At 44.2% G+C, this 19,381-nt stretch overlaps 1 protein-coding gene across 2 annotated transcripts in view; it reads right to left on the bottom strand.

The window, feature by feature from the left end:
- ENPP6 (ectonucleotide pyrophosphatase/phosphodiesterase 6) overlaps positions 1–17,840 on the bottom strand; it is a 102,748-nt gene extending 84,908 nt beyond the window's left edge. The window contains exons 1-2 of one of the 2 annotated variants that reach the window (XM_073219183.1): positions 17,617–17,840; positions 13,259–13,381 (exon numbers count right to left, since the gene is read on the bottom strand). The gene's annotated coding sequence lies outside the window, so the exon portion shown is untranslated. Of the gene's footprint in view, positions 1–13,258; positions 13,382–14,523; positions 14,681–17,616 lie in introns of those variants that run through there. The other variant, XM_073219184.1, reaches the window with a different exon arrangement.
- Between the last annotated feature and the right edge of the window lie 1,541 nt (positions 17,841–19,381).

Genomic DNA, 19,381 nt, shown 5'->3' with positions numbered 1-19,381 from the left:
AAAAAGTACAAAAAATAGAGGAGCCTATTTTTAATGCTTGTTATTCTGAAAACAATGGTATTATTATTTCTTTGCGTTATGGGGTGTTATTATTATTTTAAACAGAAAGAGCAAGAAAGGAAGGAGAGAAGGAGGAGGGGCCGGGAGGAGGGTTTGGAAGGAAGGGAAGGAAGGAGGCGCTGCTGACCAGCTGAAGGGCTGCCCCGCGGGGGTCACAAACACTAAGAGAAGACAGTCCTCCTGCAGCAGTGGTCCCGGGAGGCAGCAGGCACAGCTAGATGTTCTCAGGCAGTTCCTGGAAAGATCCGGGGCTTTTAGACTTGTGGAGGTGGCGTAATCGTGCACGTCCACGAGACAGTGCCCTGCGGTGGTCCCTGGCTTCACGCGGAAGAGGTTAAGGAATCTAAATTTTAAAGATGAATATAAAGGGGGCATCCTTAACTCTGCCATCGGCTGGGATACAGCCCAAATTATGGCTCTCTGGGTGTCTTATCCAGCTGTTCAGCAGGGCAGCCCTTAGCTAACTCGGTCCCAGTCAGTGTCCACAGGCGTCCAAAGGTTCCCACGGCTCCACTGATAGTGTCCGGGGGCGGGGGCTACTGCTTATGGGCCCTATATTGTTGTACAATGATCTTACTGTTTTGTCATTATGTTTAGACGATTTCTTTAAAGTTTGGGGCCAATAAATTATTGTAAATAAGCATCTTTAATATATATACCAACATAAGAAGAAAGACATGGGATGGAATCGTGTAAACCAAGGAAATCCTGGAATTGCCTATAGTCAGACTCCTGGTCTTGTACCTTCTGACCTAAAAAGGTTGGAGTAACAGCCAAAGGCAATAGATGAGAAGGTGTAGTGAGATCTGAGACATCGTGTGCCTGTCATCTCCATGTACTCAGCTGAGGGTAGTTAGCAGCACCTAATACTGCAGGGTGCTTCTTGCCACTTGCTTTTCAAGGGTTGACATTGTTATAAGGTCATTGCCTACAGGGGTTTAACCCAGATAATGCAGAAAAATGAAAAGTTTCCTCCAGAACTTGGGACCACCTTTGGACTGAATGCTGTTCCAGGCCCTGCTAGAGACGTGAGTGAGCTCTCAGGAGTGCGCTGCCCGGAAGGGTCAGCAGCCTGCTGCCTGCCTCCGTGGGAAGGCAAGTGAGGTGACGGGGGGAGTCCTAGGCTTGGAGAGAGAAGAAGGCAAGGTTCCAGAGCCTGGGTTCTGGCACTATGAGGTCGTGTGATTCTGAAACAGCTGCCTTCGCACACTTTCGCTGAAAAGGGACAGAAGCTTTAAGGTCCTTTCCCGCTAAGTACCTGAATAGACATTTTTCCATAGAAGAAATACACAGGGCCAACAGGTATGTGAAAAGATGTTTAATGCCACTAATCATCAGGGGAATCAAAATCACAACCATAATGAGGTATCTATTAAAATGGCTAGTAAAGGCAAGAGCTAACAAGCGCTGGAGAGGATGTACAGAAAAGGGAACCCTTGTGCACTGGTGGTAGGAATGTAAATTGGCACAGCCACCGTGGAAAACAGTGTGGAGGTTCCTCAAAATACTAAAAAGAACTACCATATGATGTAGCAGTCCCACCCTGGGTATACAGCCTCAGGAAATGAAATCACCTTCTTGAAGAGATGTCTGCACTCCCCCCAAGTTCACTGCAGCATTATGTTCAAAAGCCGAGACATGGAAACAACCTATGTGTCCAGCTACAATGAAAGGATAAAGAAGATACCGTGCGTATACAGAGTATAACTCAGCTGTAAAAAAAAGAAGGAAATCCTAACATTTGCAGTGATGTGGGTGGATCTTAAGGGCATCAAGTCCAGTGAAATACATCAAAGACAAATACTGTATACATTATCACTTACATGTGGAATCTAAAAAAACAAAATCACAGAAACAGAGCAGCATGCTGACTGCCAGGAGCTAGGGAGAGGGGAAATGGGGGGATGTTGGTCGAATGATACAAACTCCAGTTATAAGAGGAATACATTCTGGGGATCTGATGTGCAGCATAGGTGAGTGTAATGAACAATTCGGTGTTACATACTTGAAAGTTGTTAAGAAAGTAGATCTTAAATGTTATCACCACACACACAAAAAAACAGGCAATTATGTGAGGTGATAGAGGTGTTAACTAACCTGACTGTGTTAATCATTTCACAAAATATATGTGTATCCAATCAAAAAAGAAAGACAGAGAGAGCACTATGCAAAATGTTAGAGATAAGGGTTAAAAGGAGTAAAAAGCAGCATTAAGAAAATACATACAACAAACATTGTATTTGTTCCTACTAGGATGGTAGTCTTTATCTGTGTACATTTTGAATTAAAAAGGTCTCCAAGATCATCTTCCCTATATGGAAGGCAGCTGACTGGGCAGGATGACAAGGATATTGAGTGGAATACCTAGGAACTGTCGGTCTGTCTCCTGATTGCTGCTTTGGTACCTCCTTGCTTTTGGTGGTGGGGAGCAGGGATCCCCTCTTTATTACTGGCATCAGTGGGTGAGGGAGAACTCACTGTCAGCCCTCAGAGGGGGCCCTAACTCAGGTCGACTGGGGTGGACCCCTGCTCTCACCTTTCTAGAGTACAGACAAGGGCTGAACCTGCCCCACCAAAATTCTCATCGTAAGGCTGGGTTAATATGTATCTTTTCAAGTTCCTCAGATGATTTTGGTCAAAAGCCAGACTAACAATGACAGGCAGCCAAGGACAAGTCTGTGCAATGTCGCGTCATCATCAGCTATGCATTCTAGAAAGGAAGCTCTGAAAGCTGTGTGGAGGCAATGATGGTGCTGGCGGAGGCGGGACTGATGTTGTCTGCCTTCCTTGAGATTGAGAACCTTACATGCAATAATGCACTTAATCTCCTGATAACTTTGTAAGGTAGGTATTTATACCCTTGTGATACAAAGGAAATCAAGGTTTAGAGAAGCCTAACATCAAATGGCCCAGAGGGCCAGAATTAAAATTCAAGTCCTGGTGTCTTTATAACTTTATATTTTGGGGGAATACATTCAATTTTTTAAATAAGGAAGAAGAACCAAAGGCTGTGTAAAAGAAAAAATAATAAGCTCTAAATATCTTCAGTTTATCTTGATTAAACTGAGAAGGGACATAGAACATCACCGTTAGAACACTACAGAAATAACCTGCAGGTAACATTCACATACAGATGCTAAAATCAGTGGGTGAACCCCCAAGTATGGAAGTGTGCAAAACACGAAAGGACGATGCACATCAAAGGGACACAGGCGCCTACCTGAAAGAGCTCCAAATGGCCACAGCTGGGGCCATTTGAACCATAAAATAACTGTTGCAATATTGGAATATTAACCCAAGGTATAAAATAATATACAAGTCAATACCGGTAGAAATAAATGACTGAATAAATAAATAAATAGGGTAGAAGTGACAGGTCTTCCTTACAAAAGACTTCCAAATAATGTATGTTGATAACCTTCACTCCAGGAGGTGGGAACTTAATCCCCACCTCCTCCCCATCAAGGGTAGGCTCAACCCAGTGATTCACTTCCGAAGACGGAGGAAGGAGAGGGAAAACCAGTAACCGTGCAGTGGAGAAATCTGGCGATCACATTAGCCAAGCAATGGAGGTTAATATCACCAGTGACGTCACACGGACATCATGCATCCCTCATGCTGTGAGAGGAGACCGGCACTTTGCTCTGCGGTGTTCTTTCCAAAAGCCCATAAAACTAGTCTTATCTGAGAGGAACACCAGCCCGACCCAGACAGGGATGTTGTACATGATGACTGACAAGTACTCCTTCAGAATGTTAAAGTCATGAACTTCAAAGGAAGACCAAGAAACTGTCACAATCCACGGGTAGCTGAGGAGACAGGGCAACTAAATGCAATGTAGGATGGGTTCTTGGACCAGAAAGAGACATCAAGGAAATTTTGGTAAATCCAGATAAGGCCATTCAGTTCATAGCATTGTGCCAATGTCAATTTCCGAGTTCAGATTTCTGTACTCTAGTTACATGCGACAGTAACCTTACGGGAAGCCAGGTAAAGGGCTTATGGGAAGACTGAGTTATTTCTGCAACTTTTCAGTATGTCTAAAATTTTTTCAAAATAAAATGCTAAAAAAACTAAACTGAAACCAGAAGCCTGGTTATCAATAACAGGAACCTTGATAAAAGTGTTTTTGAGAATACCAAGCAATGGAGTATTTTTAATGCCTTTTGTTTAGAAGCTAGGAAAGAAGGTTATCTCGAATGTGTACATACTACTACCATAAGGACAAAATCTACACTTATTCTGCATCTTGTCACAATAAAGTTCCTAAGTTTTCTTACTGAAACAGACAAAATGTTTTTCTGTAGTATGAAAACATTTGTTGTAGTGGTTGCAATGACAGTAAGCTCATAACTCTGTGACCAAAAAAAAGAGTTAGTTAAAGGAAATCATGGATGCTAGTGCTCCACTCCACTCTCTGTGCCATAGGGTAGCTCACCTGTTTGCTCGCACAAGGAGAGAGGCACACGGATATTTGCTGCAGCACTGGCTGCAGTGGCAAAAATTAGAAACAGTGTAAATGTCCATTAACAAGGGTAAGAATGAGTGGCATCGATATTCATGAAACGGAACACTATACAGCTGTTCAAAAGAATGAACCAGGCCTACATCTAGTTCTTGGGTGGAACTCAAGAGCAATGCTGAGGGAGAAAAGCAAGTTACACATGGATACATACAGTGTGAAACATTAACATAAAAACATGCAGTACAGCACTCTACATAATAATAGTACCCACACCATGGAAATTATAAACACCAAAATCAGGACTGAGGTTTCTTCTGGAAAGGGGAGAACAGAATGGGATCAGAGAGGTGTGCCAGGGTTTTAACTTTGTCTGTAATGTTCTACTTATTTTAAAAACAAAACAGACACCTGAAGTGTACATATATGACAAAATGTTATAGTTTCACAAACCTGAGGGTTGGTACATGGGTGTTGCTTTTATTACCCTCTCAGATTTTCTGTAGCCCAGAAACAGAACTTCTTAAAAAAAATTAGCAGGCGTTGGTGATTAATTGAACATGTGGGTGGTAAGGGAGAGGGAAGGGCCTTGGAGGATTCCCAAGGTTCTGCCTCAGATGATGGAGTGGTACTATTTGTCAAGATCGGTACTGTAGAAAAATTGCCATCTTTAAGCAATCACCTCATCATATAAATCAGAAGAAAGAGAGAAGTTAACCTAATTCAAACCATGATTCAAGGTAACAAAGGAACTTTATCTTTAGAATAGAACTAGGGAAGTGATCTCAGCACGCTGGTCAAGAATGAGCAGTTCTGAGTCCTGGCTCCAATACTTTGTACAAATGACCTAATGTTCTCCCTTTATGTCTTTGCTGGATAAATTGAAATCATCGTGTATGCACAGGGAAGTGAATTATTTAATAATTATACATCAGTTGAATGTAAAAACTCATTTAAAACCAATTGAAACTGCTCAATGGTTTTCTGTTTTGTTTTTTTTTTACAAAAACTGGAAAAATGGTTAGTCAAAGGAATATGTTTGAGTTGACATTGTGTATGGGAAATATGAAGGGAAAACACAGTGGCATGTAAACCAGAAACGCCTTGACAAAGAATTGCCACATCTTGGCTGCTATCAGATGCTTTGAAATAAAGGAACTAGAATCACAGAATTATAGAATTATAAACATGGAAGAGATTGCGAAATAATCCAATCACAGTGTCTTAATTTTAGAGAAGAGAAATCTGAGGGCCAAATAGGTATAGGAACTTGCCTGAAGCAGTGCAACAGCAAAGACTGGCAAAGTCTAGAGTATGTAAAATCTCCCATATTTGTGGAGTTTTTTTGAGTTCAACTTTACTTATTCTGTTTCCTCCAATCCCATCTCTGTTTATGTGCCTGTGATATATTTGTTGGTTGCTTTTAATGGTTCAGGTCCACAATCCAGGTGAATTGTTACTCACCACCAATGATAGGACTAAATTCTCTCCTTTAAAGACAAGGATGATCAAATTGGATTTAAAAAATGCAATGGTATGCCATTTATAAGAATATTATTAAAAATGCAAGGCTACAGTAATGTCAAAAATAAAAAGGCAGCTCAGGGATTCTAAACAGAAGTCAACAGATGTGGCTATATTACTGTAAGACAAAATAGAGTTTAAGGAAAAATTCTAACTAGAGATAAAAAGAAGCTGCATAATAAAAAAGTTTAGTTTACTAGGAAAATGGATCAATTCTACACTAATAACTCACTGATACAGTCTCAATAGATGTGAACGAAAAACTGACAACTGTGGGAAATTGAAAAATCTAACAATACAGTGGGGCATTCCAGAACAAAATAATCTCCAAGTAACTGATAGTTCAAAATCATTAAAGATGTGTGTTTGAACAGCATAACCAACAGGAATGATATAATGGACATATACTGAACATGTGTCAAGTAAGCAGAGAATTCATATTCTTTCCAAGCACATATCTATGCAAATAGATCATAAAACTACTCAACAAATTTCAGTTTGGTACCATATAGCCCGTATTCTCTGGCCACAATCTAATTAAAATTAAATCAACCATAAAAAGATAACTCTCTCATTATTTTTCTAATGATAACTTTCTGGATCACATGTGTTTGGCAATTAAGAAAACATTCAGTAATTCATGGATAAAGAAGAAATCATAAGAGAACTAGAAAATATTTAGAGAAGAATGATAAAATCAATACTACTTGATAAAACCTGTGGTGTGCAGCTAAGATTGTATTTAGAGGGAAATTTATAACTTTAAATATTTGCATTATAAAATAAGAAAGCTTAAAATCCAACTTGAGAAATTAGGAGTAGAACAACTGAGTAAACCCAACAGAATAAATAAAAATAAGAGCCAAAATTAAAGAAATAGAAAGCGGTACACCATGACGGAATGGTTACTCTGTCGGGCTCTGCAGGATCCCATGACCGCCAGGGACAGCGGCTGCTGAGCGCTTCCCTTCTGCCACTTCCTGAATGGCAGTTTGTTGTGGTGATCCTGCCCCTACTCTGCTGGAATGTAATGGAAGGAGGTGGGCAGATGGAGAACTCATCTTTCGGTCTATAGGTTATTGGACTGCAAGGAGCCCCAGCTGGACCTATTTAAAGGCTTCTCCACTGCCCAGAGTTCCAGGACTATGAACAATGGGACTCTGGCTCGTTCTATTTTGGCATCTCTTTGTTATGGCAAAGAGATGTGCCTACTACTTAGGTACTATTTCCATATAACCATCTATCTTTTAAAACATCTGTTACTTTGGGAACAGGTGCATTTAGTGTCTCTGTGAGGAAAGGTGTCTATGAGTAAGCACGTGACCAGAATGGTTAACTGCGGCAGCAACTATAAACTGTTCCCTGGTATCCAGTCCCCTCTTCTGAGTTTTAGCAGGCATAGTGCCTCCCAGCTGGAGATTCTATTTCACAATGTTTCTTGCAGGCAAGAGAGGCCATGTGACTAGATTCGGGATGTGAGTAGAAGTTACATCTGCCTACAGGCAGGACGGGTCACTCTGTGCTCCTCCATCCCCTTCCCATGGGATAAGAAAAGGAGACCGCAGAAACAGCCGCCTTGGGTCCAGAGGCAGGAGCTCCAGAGCAATCTGGATTCCTGCATGATCTTGTGGAGCAAAGCCAGCCTGCCAGCCTGCCAGCCCCAAACTGCCCTACCTTTGAAAGTTTACATGAGAAAAAAAAAACAACTTGTATTTTATTTAAGCCACTCTATCTTGGCATCTCTTTGTTGTGGCAAAGAGATGTGCCTACTACCTAGGTACTATTTCCATATATCCATTTATCTTTTAAAAGAATATATTTTTTATTTGCAAAGGCTATGATCCCCACATATTTTTACATTTATCTATCCTGTTTCCTACTTCCAAGGCATAGCCAAAAAATAATAGGACTGATTTCTCCAAGATGTGCTTATAAATCTACAGTCACAGTTGAGACCCTTTTACCCCCTCACGACACAGGGCAATATGGCACATCCCCATTGCTAACAGTGGTTTTTGTGGCAATGCTTCCAAGGTGGAACCAGAGTCTCTGTGTAAGAGTGAGAGATGGAGGAGAGAAGCTGGTGTGTTATTTCTAATAAACCCTCATGTGTCTGAGATGCCTCACACAGAGCATTAGGCTGAAGTCACTCCACTTTGTTCCACCTCATTCCTCCTGAAAGAAGTCACTCCGCTTCATTCAGGCCCTGTGTGCAGTCACTGTATTCCTGAATTGGCTATTTGGCATGTGTGGCTGATTTTTCTCCATAATGCCTCAATTGGGCTCACACAATTACCATATTAGACATTTTACCTCCTGGAAAGCAACCTCTTTACTAGGGAAGTTGCCATTTTTCAACTATGAGATGTCAGGAGCAAATCTTGGATCAGGGAACCCAGAACTCTCTAACAGAGGAAGTGCATCCTGATGTGTATCACACTTCAGAACAGTATTGTCAGATGACACGTGGTTACAATAGGGCTTGTCTGGGTAAGGGGTGGCCACTGTTTCAGACCCTAAGGACAGCACCTGTAGACCTGATTTGGGATTCTGTGTTTTTATACAGTGTCAGTTATTGACAAGTTATTGGGCTTTCATCCCACAAAGTTGCCCTTCAGGGAGTAAAGACAGAGAAGATCTTTTAACATGTTAAGCTGCCAATGGCTAGGTAAAAAGGAGCCTTGCTTTGAAAGGCATGGCTGACTACAGAACTGGAGCCCCGCGGATGATGGCGAAAGCTGTTCACGGAGGTCTGCACGGGGAATGTGGGTGGGAACTGCCCTGCCACTGTCTACCCATTAGGTCAGCCCTGGGTGCCATTTTTAAACAGAAACACCTTTTCATCTATCTACACCCACAGGCATGAAAAATGGCCTCAGTTCCTCAAAGAGTTGTCTCCCTCTAGTGGCCAAAGATTTTTTCTTTTTAAAGACAAGTGTGCAAGGGATCGTGGGTCCACTAGAACATTAAACCCTTAACATTTTTCTGGGCAATGTGTAAATAACCCTTGGATTTGGAAACACCATTATAGCATGTAATCTTACAAATTTCCTCACTATAAATCTGGGAATGATAATATCAATTTCAAAGGGTCACTGTGAGCACCAATCTGAACATTAAATGAGACGAATGGAGTGTTGCAATGTGACAACAGGGAGGGGGCACAGGCTCGCTCACCAGCAAGGTACCGGCTTTGGCACAGAAGCAAAATGGCAAGTGATTGTATGACACGGGCCCTCATTATCACCCCCAAATAGCTGAAACCAAGAACCTTCAAATCTTCAGAGCTCAAGACTATGGGTGCCAAATTGTGTTGTAGGGACTGCCCCTGACAAACTGGGGATGCCCTGGGGTAGGTAGAATAATGCCCCCCCACAAAGATGGCCTCGCTCTGATCCCTGAAAGCTGTGCATAAGGTAGGTCACATGGCAAAGGAGAATTAACACACCAGATGGAGCTAAAGTCTCTGGGGAGATGATCCTGGTTAATCAGGATACATCCAATGGAAGGACAGGATCCTTTGATGCGCAGGAGAAGGAGCAGAGGAAGTCAGAGTGATGCGCTGTGAGAACCGAAAGACCTTGAACCAATGTTGCTGGCTTTGAAGAGGGGGGAAGAGGACTCTGCACCAAGGACAGGGCAGCCCCCAGGAGCTGGAAGGCCAAGAAAACAGTCTCCTCAAGGGTCTCCAGAAATGATCGCAGCCTCGCCAGCACCTTGATTTCCGCCCTGTGAGACCTATTTCGGATTTCTAACAGGCAGTGCTGTAAGATCATATATTATTGTTTTAAGCCCCTGAATTGAGAGTAATTTGTTAAGGCAGCCATAGGAACTTAACATACGCCCCAGTTGCTATCCTGGAGAAGATGTAAGATACTGTCAGGCCTTTAGTCTACTCTCCCTGTTCAGAACTGACCTGCCAGTAAGCCCTGTACCAAGGGCTCAGGAGGCTCAAATCTGACGGAGGTTCCGCTTGAAGAACATGGACCCCATGGGGAAGCCGCTCTGCACCCCGTCCCATATTAAGAGGGGACGGTCCTGCCATTCTCCCTCAGCCCAGCCAGGCAGTTAAGTATGTTACCATGCTAAATATGCTTCTCCTCTTACAAATGAGAAGGTAGGATTAGAAACCTCAAGGGTCCCCTCCAGCCCTACACATTCTATGAAACCACGAGTTTTTAGCGTGTGCAGCAGTTGATTAAATAACAATGGTATTTCCCTTCAGCAATTCTGTCTGTTCCATGACAGGCTGCGTGAAAGCAAGACCCGGAGCTTCTGGCTGAGACTCTTGGAGCCATTTAGCGAGCCCGAAGTCCAATCCTTCCTGCTGTGAGGGGGGAAGGGGCGAGAGCAATGGGTGTTGTTCCAAACCACCCTCAGTCCCTGAGAGGCCACGCTCCTTTCAGCTTCTCCTGTCCTGGCTGGAAGGCAGCCCCAGGGGCTCAAGGGTTCCCACGCACTGCCTGGTGGGGGGGGGCAATGTGAGCAGAAGCACGGGCTGCGGAGACCACAGCCCTGGAGCAGGGGCTGCGGCTTAGGGCCAGCCCCCTGCTGGGGCGGCCATACGCCTCGGCTCTCCCCGCTGAGTCTTCAATAAACCGGAGGTTTCGGCCTGCAAAGTATGGCGCAGGTTTTCTAATATTGAACCCCCAGACCCGAAGCCAATGCCACTGGGCTGGTCAAGGGTTTCTTAAGGCTGACAGTTCCAGGCCGAATGACAAGACCTCTCATTCTCGGAGCTGGCGCATGTGGCATACGTGCCCTGCTGGTGGCACAGGAGTCTGTAGCTGGGGTTCCAACACAATTTCTGGAAAGAGCCACTGCTATTTGTTTTGGCTGAGTCTCCTGAAGGGCTTTGCTTGGTCCATAAATACCCTTTTCCGGCATCATTCCAGGCTTAGAAATCAGTGTGGAAAAGTTTACTCATGGGTCTGATTTCAACTGCATCTTGTTTCTATGGAAACCTAGGCTGCTCCATAAGCCCGACTCGACATTCCTACTGCCCAGCCCCTTTAAGTAGCAGCTTTAAGTAGATTTTCAGCTTCCCTGGGTATTAACCTTTGACTTTTAGAAGCTGCAGGAGCTTTGTGGAATGCAGAATATCCATATGCAAAAAACTCACAAAGGGCCAAATCCAAAGTACCATTTTATATTTTGTGGTTTTCAGACACAGTGGCCCATTCAACCATGAAGACAAACTTGGTAAATTCTCCAGGAAGCATCAGGTACACCTGTGATGAGAAGCTCCTGAGGCTGCACTCACACTTGACTCTAGAGTGCTGTGATTGAGGGTAATGCCTGCCACAGACCTGGTGGTGGCCATGGAGGCCTGTGCGTTCTCCCTCAATGAACTGTGTCCACTTGAGAACAAAGCCCCAAATTCAGGCAGTTATTCACATGGACTGCTAGGAGCTTAGATCTATGGGCAAGCAGCACGTTCACAGGAATCACTTCAGATCCACCCAGAGCACTTCTAGAGTCAGGTTCCCTGGGGCGTGGGCACTGGTGTCCCATTCCTTTTATCTGGGTCAAGCTACATGCTCGCCCTGAGCATTCACTATAAACCACAAGAGTTAGTCCTATCCTTAAATGGGAGCCTAAACTGCATAGAGCAGGGGCACAGAGTATCCGATTTCCCCTTCCTAGAATTGGAGGCTCCTGGGGTATCACTTAGGAATCTTGTTGCCCCTCCTGCAAGCAAAGGGAAGCTGGCATGAATTAGCTCAGCGTAAGTGTCAGACTATTGTCCAGTGCCCTGGGACTCTCACCAAGCCCAAGAGAGGGGTGGGGCGCACTGGGGCCTCAGTGACAACTGTCCTAGCAGGACTCTCCCACCACCTGTGAGTCTAGTCCTCTCTGCCATTGGCCTTAGATGCTCCACTGGCTCTTCTCTAGCCAGCCCGTGCCCCTCAGCTCCGGAGCCTCAGCTCCTGATCAGAGGGACTGCTTCCTTCCCTCCATTCCAATTCAAACAAGTCTGGGGAGGGATTCTCATTGGCCCTCAGGACTGACCACCAGGACCAGGGCTGACGTGGTCCGACTGGCCTAACTTGGGGATGGTGCCCATACCAGGGGAGGCTCAGGGCTGAGGACCCAGAGCCGTTTCCCAAGGCCCGCTGCTTAGCAGCAAGGCCTCCCCCTGGAAAATAAGCAAAGTGACCACTGGTTGCCCCTCCCTGAAACAACCCCCCACAAGCCAGGATAGCGCATGGAAAGGCGGAGCAGCCCTGAGGTCATAGGTGCATTAGAGGGGTCAGAAATGTGTCAGAACAGGGAATCTGAGGCAGAAAGCATCAAAGGTGCCATAATAACCAAAATTCAAGACAAAAAGCTTAATTTTCTCCAAGCTATTTGTTTCCAAGCATTTTATAATGATGTTAGAAAAATGAATCATGCGCAATATGAAATCTTTGCATACTGTTACCCACCTTCACCTTCCCAGTTTTCAGTTCAGCAATTCTTTGAGACCATCGTCTGTGTCAGACACTGTACTAGGTTCAGGGGAATCCTGTCCCGGACAAGTTCCTAGTAAGTCACTTTCTAAAAATGACGTGGTTTTATGTAAACCAATACTCACTACCAGTATCTAAATTCTGAGTAACAGTATTCTCCCGCAGGTTCTAACACAAACTGGGTGGTGAGGGGAAGTGCTCCAGCAACTTTAAACCCAGGAATGGAAAAAGAGGAGCCCAGTCTCCACCGAACAGAGCTGCATGTGCCTGAAGCCACACTCACGTACAGGACGCAGCAGGAGAGGCGAGCTTCTGAGATTAAGTGGTCAGAACACAGAGCGGATGACCAGGTTTTGTGAGGGAAAGGATTGCAGTCGCGCGCGTGCGTGTGTGTGTGTGTGTGTGTGTCGGGGGGTGCAGGGAGTGTGTTTGCTTGCTTTTGCCTTAATTTTCTGTGAATGCTGTCAGTCTTTGCTTGACTGAAGCCAGAAACAGAAAACAGGAAACCAGGAACTTTCCCTAACTAACTGTGTAATATCAATGGACAATAATGCTGATGAAACCAAAAAAGACCCCTTAACGTTCAACAGTATATAGCTCAATTTCAAACAAGTGAAAAACATTTAAACATTAAATTCATTTAGGTTTGTAATGATTGCCTAAATAAATGGACTTATTCCCTCATGAACGGGCCACATTTTACATATATTTCTAATCCCAAATCAATGACTACAAAAGCAGAGGTCACTCGGTCACTTACTGTTGGAAGGACTTTTTTTAAGTGTTGTGTCATGATCAGATTGGAGGTAAATTTAGCCAAATGCTTCTTGAGCCTGGAAAACATTCACAATCTTTGGCCCAGTTTTCTTTGTAGGAATCCAATCTAAGGAAATAATCAGATATACAGAAAAGATTTATGTACAGATATGTTCACATTAGTGCTATCTATTATAGCAAAAACACTGCCTATAAAATTGTTTTGTCAATAGAATTGAACATTAAAGAAACCATTAAACACCATGCTTCTAAAACTTAATGTTTGGGGAATAGACAATATAATGTTTACAAAAATGAATAGGATGTAAAACTATATTTACAATAAATAAAATGTCACATGTAAGATTTGTGAGATACTTATATATATTTAATGATACATATATATTATATATACATACACAGAAAAAAAAAAGCCAGAACCAAATACACCAAAAATACTAATAGTAGTTTTCTGTAGGTGATGGGATTATGGGTGGTTTTTATTTTCTTAATAATGCTTTTCTGTTTATTGAGGTTCCCACATAAGCCTGAAGATCTGCAAGAAGAAAAAGACTATGTTGGCCAGGCTGACACAAATGTGGTTTGCAGGACAATTAAACACCCAATTCTAAAATAATAAACTGATATTATTTTTAATACCTTGATATAAATATTTAGTGGCAATAAAAAAAATACAACGGTGATGAAAAATTTAGCAAGTACTTAAAAGTGAAAGAATCAGGGAAAGAATCACACAGAATTCCACCGCTCAGAGGGCAAGGCTATTATTAATATCCTGTGACTGACTGAGTCGGTCCCTTTGAGCTGTGCGGTGGAGGCCTGTGCTTGCCATGGGAGGGCCTCAGAGGCTGGAGAGAGGGGGCTGATCGGGCCATACAAAGCCCCCTTCCCACACTTCAATTAACATTTGCCTATTAGACTTTCACCTAAGGTCTCCCTGGAAGACAGGCTCCGTGGTGAATCAACTACAAAAGTAACAGCTGGAAACCACCATAGTAAGCCTCCCCCCTAGAGCAAAATATTTAGGTTTTTTTTTTTTTAGTTTTTCGCTAACATACAGAAGGGTAAGTGATTCTCTTTGTATTTTAACCTTTGCCTATATTTCTGTCCCTATGATTGAAATTTCAAGAAAAGGGTAACAATTATTCTCCTGCCAATGGGTTTCGGCCCCAGGCAAGTTCACTATGGATTCGCTGTGACCAAGGAAATGATAGTAAAATGTTCTTGGGGTGAAAGGGTTATACCAACTTTATTTCCATGGTGGCAGGTCAATCACTAACATCCTGTTCACTCAGAGCGAGTCTGCAGGCAGCAAGCCGGTCTCTGCCTCTGGGCCTCTGTCCTCAGGCACTGCCACCACTCCAGCCTCTGCTTTGCTCTCCTGCAGCCTTGCAGCCGTACCACCGTGTTGCACAGAGCACTGGGCGGAGCTCTTTATATGAGAGTCAATAGCAACGTATTGCCCACACGTGTGTAGTGAGCTAGCCAACCAGGGCCAGGTGAGAATCCTGGCCACAGGAACTTTCATTTTATCCACAATCATTTTCAAAGCTCTTATTGCTAAATTGCCCACACAAAGTTCACCCTGCTGACACTCCCATTAGCTTATACCTCTTACCACACCATTGCCAGCACTGAACATTAAAAAAAAAAAAATCCTTAAGTTGATAGATTTAAAATACAGACCTTCATCATGCCTGCCCATTTTAAAGACAATGTCCCACCCCATCCCAACTCTGCTTGGGTACATCAGCAAAATCCCCAGTAAGAAGACATAAGCACCTCTCACTAAAGTGCCTGGAGATGTCCAAGCAGCTTGGGCTTGGATTTTCTCCTCACTGGGTGCCTGGCCAGCCGCACGACTTAACCTCCGAGGAACCCATGGGAATAAGGCACCTATGAGAAGGTCTAAAGCCCATCCTCCTTCTGGAACACTCTCCAGAATCAAAGGATCTCAGAACTGGAAGGTACCCCTGAAAATAGTCTTCTTTCAGATCTCTGGCTATAAAGATTCTGAGCCCTGGAGAGGGACACAAGCATACCAGGTAATGAATACCAAGACCTGGGTGTCCTGGGAGTCCTTGCCCAGCATCCTTCCCACCAGGTGCCTCTAATAACCATCAAACAGTGACCACAGTGAGCCCTGGCCCTTCATCCTTCTAGTTGATCATGCTCTAGGAGGGGCCTGTCATCATCCAGACATAAGGAAATTACACAAGGGTTCCAGACCCAGGGGCTGAGTGGAACCTGAAATCTAGCTCACTTACAGGTGCAGAAAATAGAAGCAGAAAGAAAACACATTGGGAGAGAGCTTCCCCCTGAAACGTTAGAGCTCAACTCAACTTAGAAGTCAACATATGAATGGCCACTAGGTGGAGATCTGCTTTCAAAATAAAGTCTTGACCCCTGAGCTCTGTACTGGCATTCAGTTCAAATGGCCTTTGCTTGAAAATATCAAAGGCTATTGCTCACCAAACCCGCTGGCTCCCATCCGGATTTTATGCCAAGCAACAGTCTTCAGTCCGTAGTGCCACCATGAGCTAACCCTTTCCATTTTGGTTCCTAGAATATTGTCTTCAAAGTAAATACAGTGCACACCTGACTATGCGTGTGTGTATTTCAAACGGAACCAGAGAAATTACAAAACGTGTATCTATCTCAGCAACAGAAAATTTTAAATATTTACTTAAAATACAATCTAACTTATAGAATATACATTTTAGTACACATTACATAAATGTAAAATACACTTAATACATATTTGTGTAACTGTACATATATATTTAATTTTAAATATATATTTTAGCACAAAATATATATTTGTTATATTTTATGATTGTGTATATTATGTATTTAAAATTCTTTCTGCTGTTGAGCAATAAATACATGCTTTGTAACTCCAATTATAAAGTACCCATTAAATATCTTACATTATGTTTATATATAGTATGTTAAATGTTTTACATAATAAATTATTTTTAAATAAATATTTAAAATTTGTTGCTGAGTGACAAATACATGATTTCTAGCTGCTCTGGTATGTTTTTCCCATAATAATTACTAAAAGCCCTGAAAAAACAGAATAGCCTTTTTATTGTCTATTCAAGAAATTTTTTTCTCTAGCCCAAATCTGCTCAAGTAATAGTTGAAAACACAAAAGAAAGGGGAATTAAATTTAAAGAGAAGTAGGGCTTTCCAATTGTTCCTTTCCAATTGCTCCTCGCTTAATTACGACAGAAAGCAGAGGCCTGCGACCTGGGCCCAAGTCAGCCTGTGAAGAGAATTCGGATGCTTGCCAGAGAGGTCTGTGCTCCATCATGTGGAAACTTTTTAACTCTGTGGCCCTTTTCTTTCCTGTTCTATTGAACAATCTTTATTAAAAATTCTCAATTGTCTTGACTGAAATCAGAGGAAAAGGATACTTTTCCACCTGGGATAGTTCAGATGCAAGGACCCAGCAAGGTTAGGAATGATTGCTGCTGGGTCTGGGAGAACATGGGGTACAAGCCAGGTGGGGAAGGGGACGAAATGCCCAGACTCAAGGCTTCATTCATTCCAACTAGGCCATCTTCTTGCAGCACCTCACCTAACAATGCCCATGTTTCAGATTTTCCTAGACCCTCAGCCCTCCTTCCACATCTGGATTCCGTATTTTCTGTGTATCTGGTGCCTGCTTTCCAGATTTGCAAACATATTCTGCATATTCACTAGAGAGTCAAATGAAGTCAGGACCTTCTGGATCATGTCTTCAGCACTGGATGTTCACTAGTAGGTTTTGGTCAACCCACAAAGGGCCTTTGTGACTGTCACATATGAAAGTTACAAAAATATCGGAAATGTACTTTCAACTTAAAGGATAGTCATCCGGGGACCAGTAACCATGCTGATACCCAGAGGCACCCTGAAGCAGTGTGGTGGATTTCTCCAGGCCCTGATGTGGGCTTCTTCCCCCCTTGCTTTCCCGCTTCTGCATTTCTACTCACTCCTTTTATTTGCCTCCCCCCACCCCTCACCGCCCCGCCGCCCTTGTCTCGATTCCTTTCTAACCCCCGCCCCCACACTCTTATTTCTGGAAGACAGGTGCATGCCAGATGTCAGCCCGTGAGGGCAGGCAGAGGGTTTTATGCTTTGTTCCCCGCTGTGCCTGCAGCACCGAGGACTGGGTGCACTGTTTGGTGAGTGAATGGATGAATGAATGAATCAATGAGGGAGCTAATGGCTAGCGTACGCTGTCACACCATCACATCTCTAAAGTGCACCAGGGTTTCTGGCCAAAGCCTTTTGCTTTCTTGATGACTCACGGGGGCGTCAACAACGGGCACTTGTTTCCTAGAAGCTCACCCCTCCTCCAACGATGTCTTCATTGAGATGAAATAAGAATTTCCTCTGTGAATATAGTCTCGGGCGCCACCCACTTCCCGGTCACGATGCTTCAGAGCTCGGAGGAGATATTGGAGCCCTGCGGTTTCCTGCACGGGCTTCCTTTGGGAAACTGCACGTATGCCTGGGGACGGGAGTTCTGCTTCCTCTCTGTCCGCACCGCTTCATTAAGTCAGTAAAAAGTGCTCAGCGGAGCACCACAAAACTAAGGCGGCTAGCAGGGGCTGCGCAAAGTGTAGCCGTCGTAAACCACGACTGTCGTAAAGAGCGGCCGCCGTGAAGGGCGGCTCGCACCCGGCGGGTTGCTCCAGGCCCCCGCCCTGCAGGTCCCTTCTTGGAAAGTTCTGAGCGGCGGCTGCGCCCCAGTTCCTGCGGCACGAAGGGAACGCCCTGAACGAGCACTTGCCCTAGTAATAGTCGCAAAGCAGTCACTCCTACCACTTTGCATGCGTTTTCTCACTGAATCCTCATGTAAGAACTCTCTGAGGCACGTACTGTTGTTAGCCCATTTCTCAGGAGAGGGCTGAGGCTAAGGGATTTGCCCCACGCCACCAAATTACTAAGTAGACGAGTCAGGATGTGAATGCAAGTCTGCCTGGCACTAAAGTTTGTCCTATTCACAGAAAACTCCAGATGAGGGTGACAACAGTTACGCACAGGTGCTTGGGTTTCTCACTCTCGGGAAGTGCCCCCTATGGGCACCCTTTAGAGGACAGACGCCTCCCTGGTAAACATCTTGCACATCGAAACTGCTGGCAAAAATGTTTGCCTCGGCACGTCGTTTTGTTATAAGCATATAGCAAACCATCTATATTTAGTATAAAAGAGTGGTCTTGGGAATCTAAATATAACGTATTTTGTTTCTAATTTACCACCAACTAATAAGGGGAAGTTTGGTCTTCAGCCTGTTTATTACATCAGGCACTTTCTGAATTTTCTTCTAAAAGAAAGGAATGGGCATTTAGTGGATGGTCTTTGTATGTTACCTGCTTTGCAGAACGCTCCCATCTACTCCCATAGCCCAGGGACAGAGACCCTTCCCTCGTTTTGTAGGTGAAGAAATAGAAGCTTAGGCACAATGTGTAGCAGAATCCGGGTTTGGGCCAAGTTGCTGTGCCAAAGCCGGGCTGTTTTCAGGGGTCCTTTGAGTTGGCTGGCACCCTCCCCACAGTGAGCACTGTGCACTGACAGTGGGTTTTATGGGGATTGGGAGGAAGCAGGGCACGGGCAGAGCCCAAGAAGTGGTGCTGCACAGAAGAGATTATTCAGGGCTCTGGCCGGCGGGCCTCAGGGCTATCCAGCAGCCTCTCCACGGCTCAGTGGCCACAGCCCCGGAGGAAGTGGGGAAGGGGGCAGAGCTCCTGGGCTCTTGCAAGTGTGGAATCATTCAGGGCTGGCTTCCTGGCTTCAGTCTTAGCTGCCTACTCTGCAAAACCACTTCATGTGCCTGCAAAGGGTGTCAACTGGGAGTTTCCATGGGAGTGGGGTAATTTCCAGATAGCTCAGTGTTTCCTCCTAGCTCTCCACAAGACCAGCTCTAGCTAATACTTTCAGGTTTTCAGAGGAGTCAAGTGCCTGAGGTTTTGTCCTGGCATTATTTTAGTTTGCGACGAGTGCCGAGGGCAGAGCCGTGCTCCTGAGCCAGGCTCTTTCTTATGACCATGCGCAAGAACTGCTTGGGGTCTGTAGACTAAACGGTGCTCGTCTGTAATGCGAAAACATTGGT

This window comes from Manis javanica, chromosome 12 (assembly GCF_040802235.1).
Source record: "Manis javanica isolate MJ-LG chromosome 12, MJ_LKY, whole genome shotgun sequence".
NCBI lineage: Eukaryota > Metazoa > Chordata > Mammalia > Pholidota > Manidae > Manis > Manis javanica.
The sequence above is the reverse complement of the archived record's forward strand: the minus strand, read 5'-3'. Positions and strand labels throughout refer to the sequence as shown.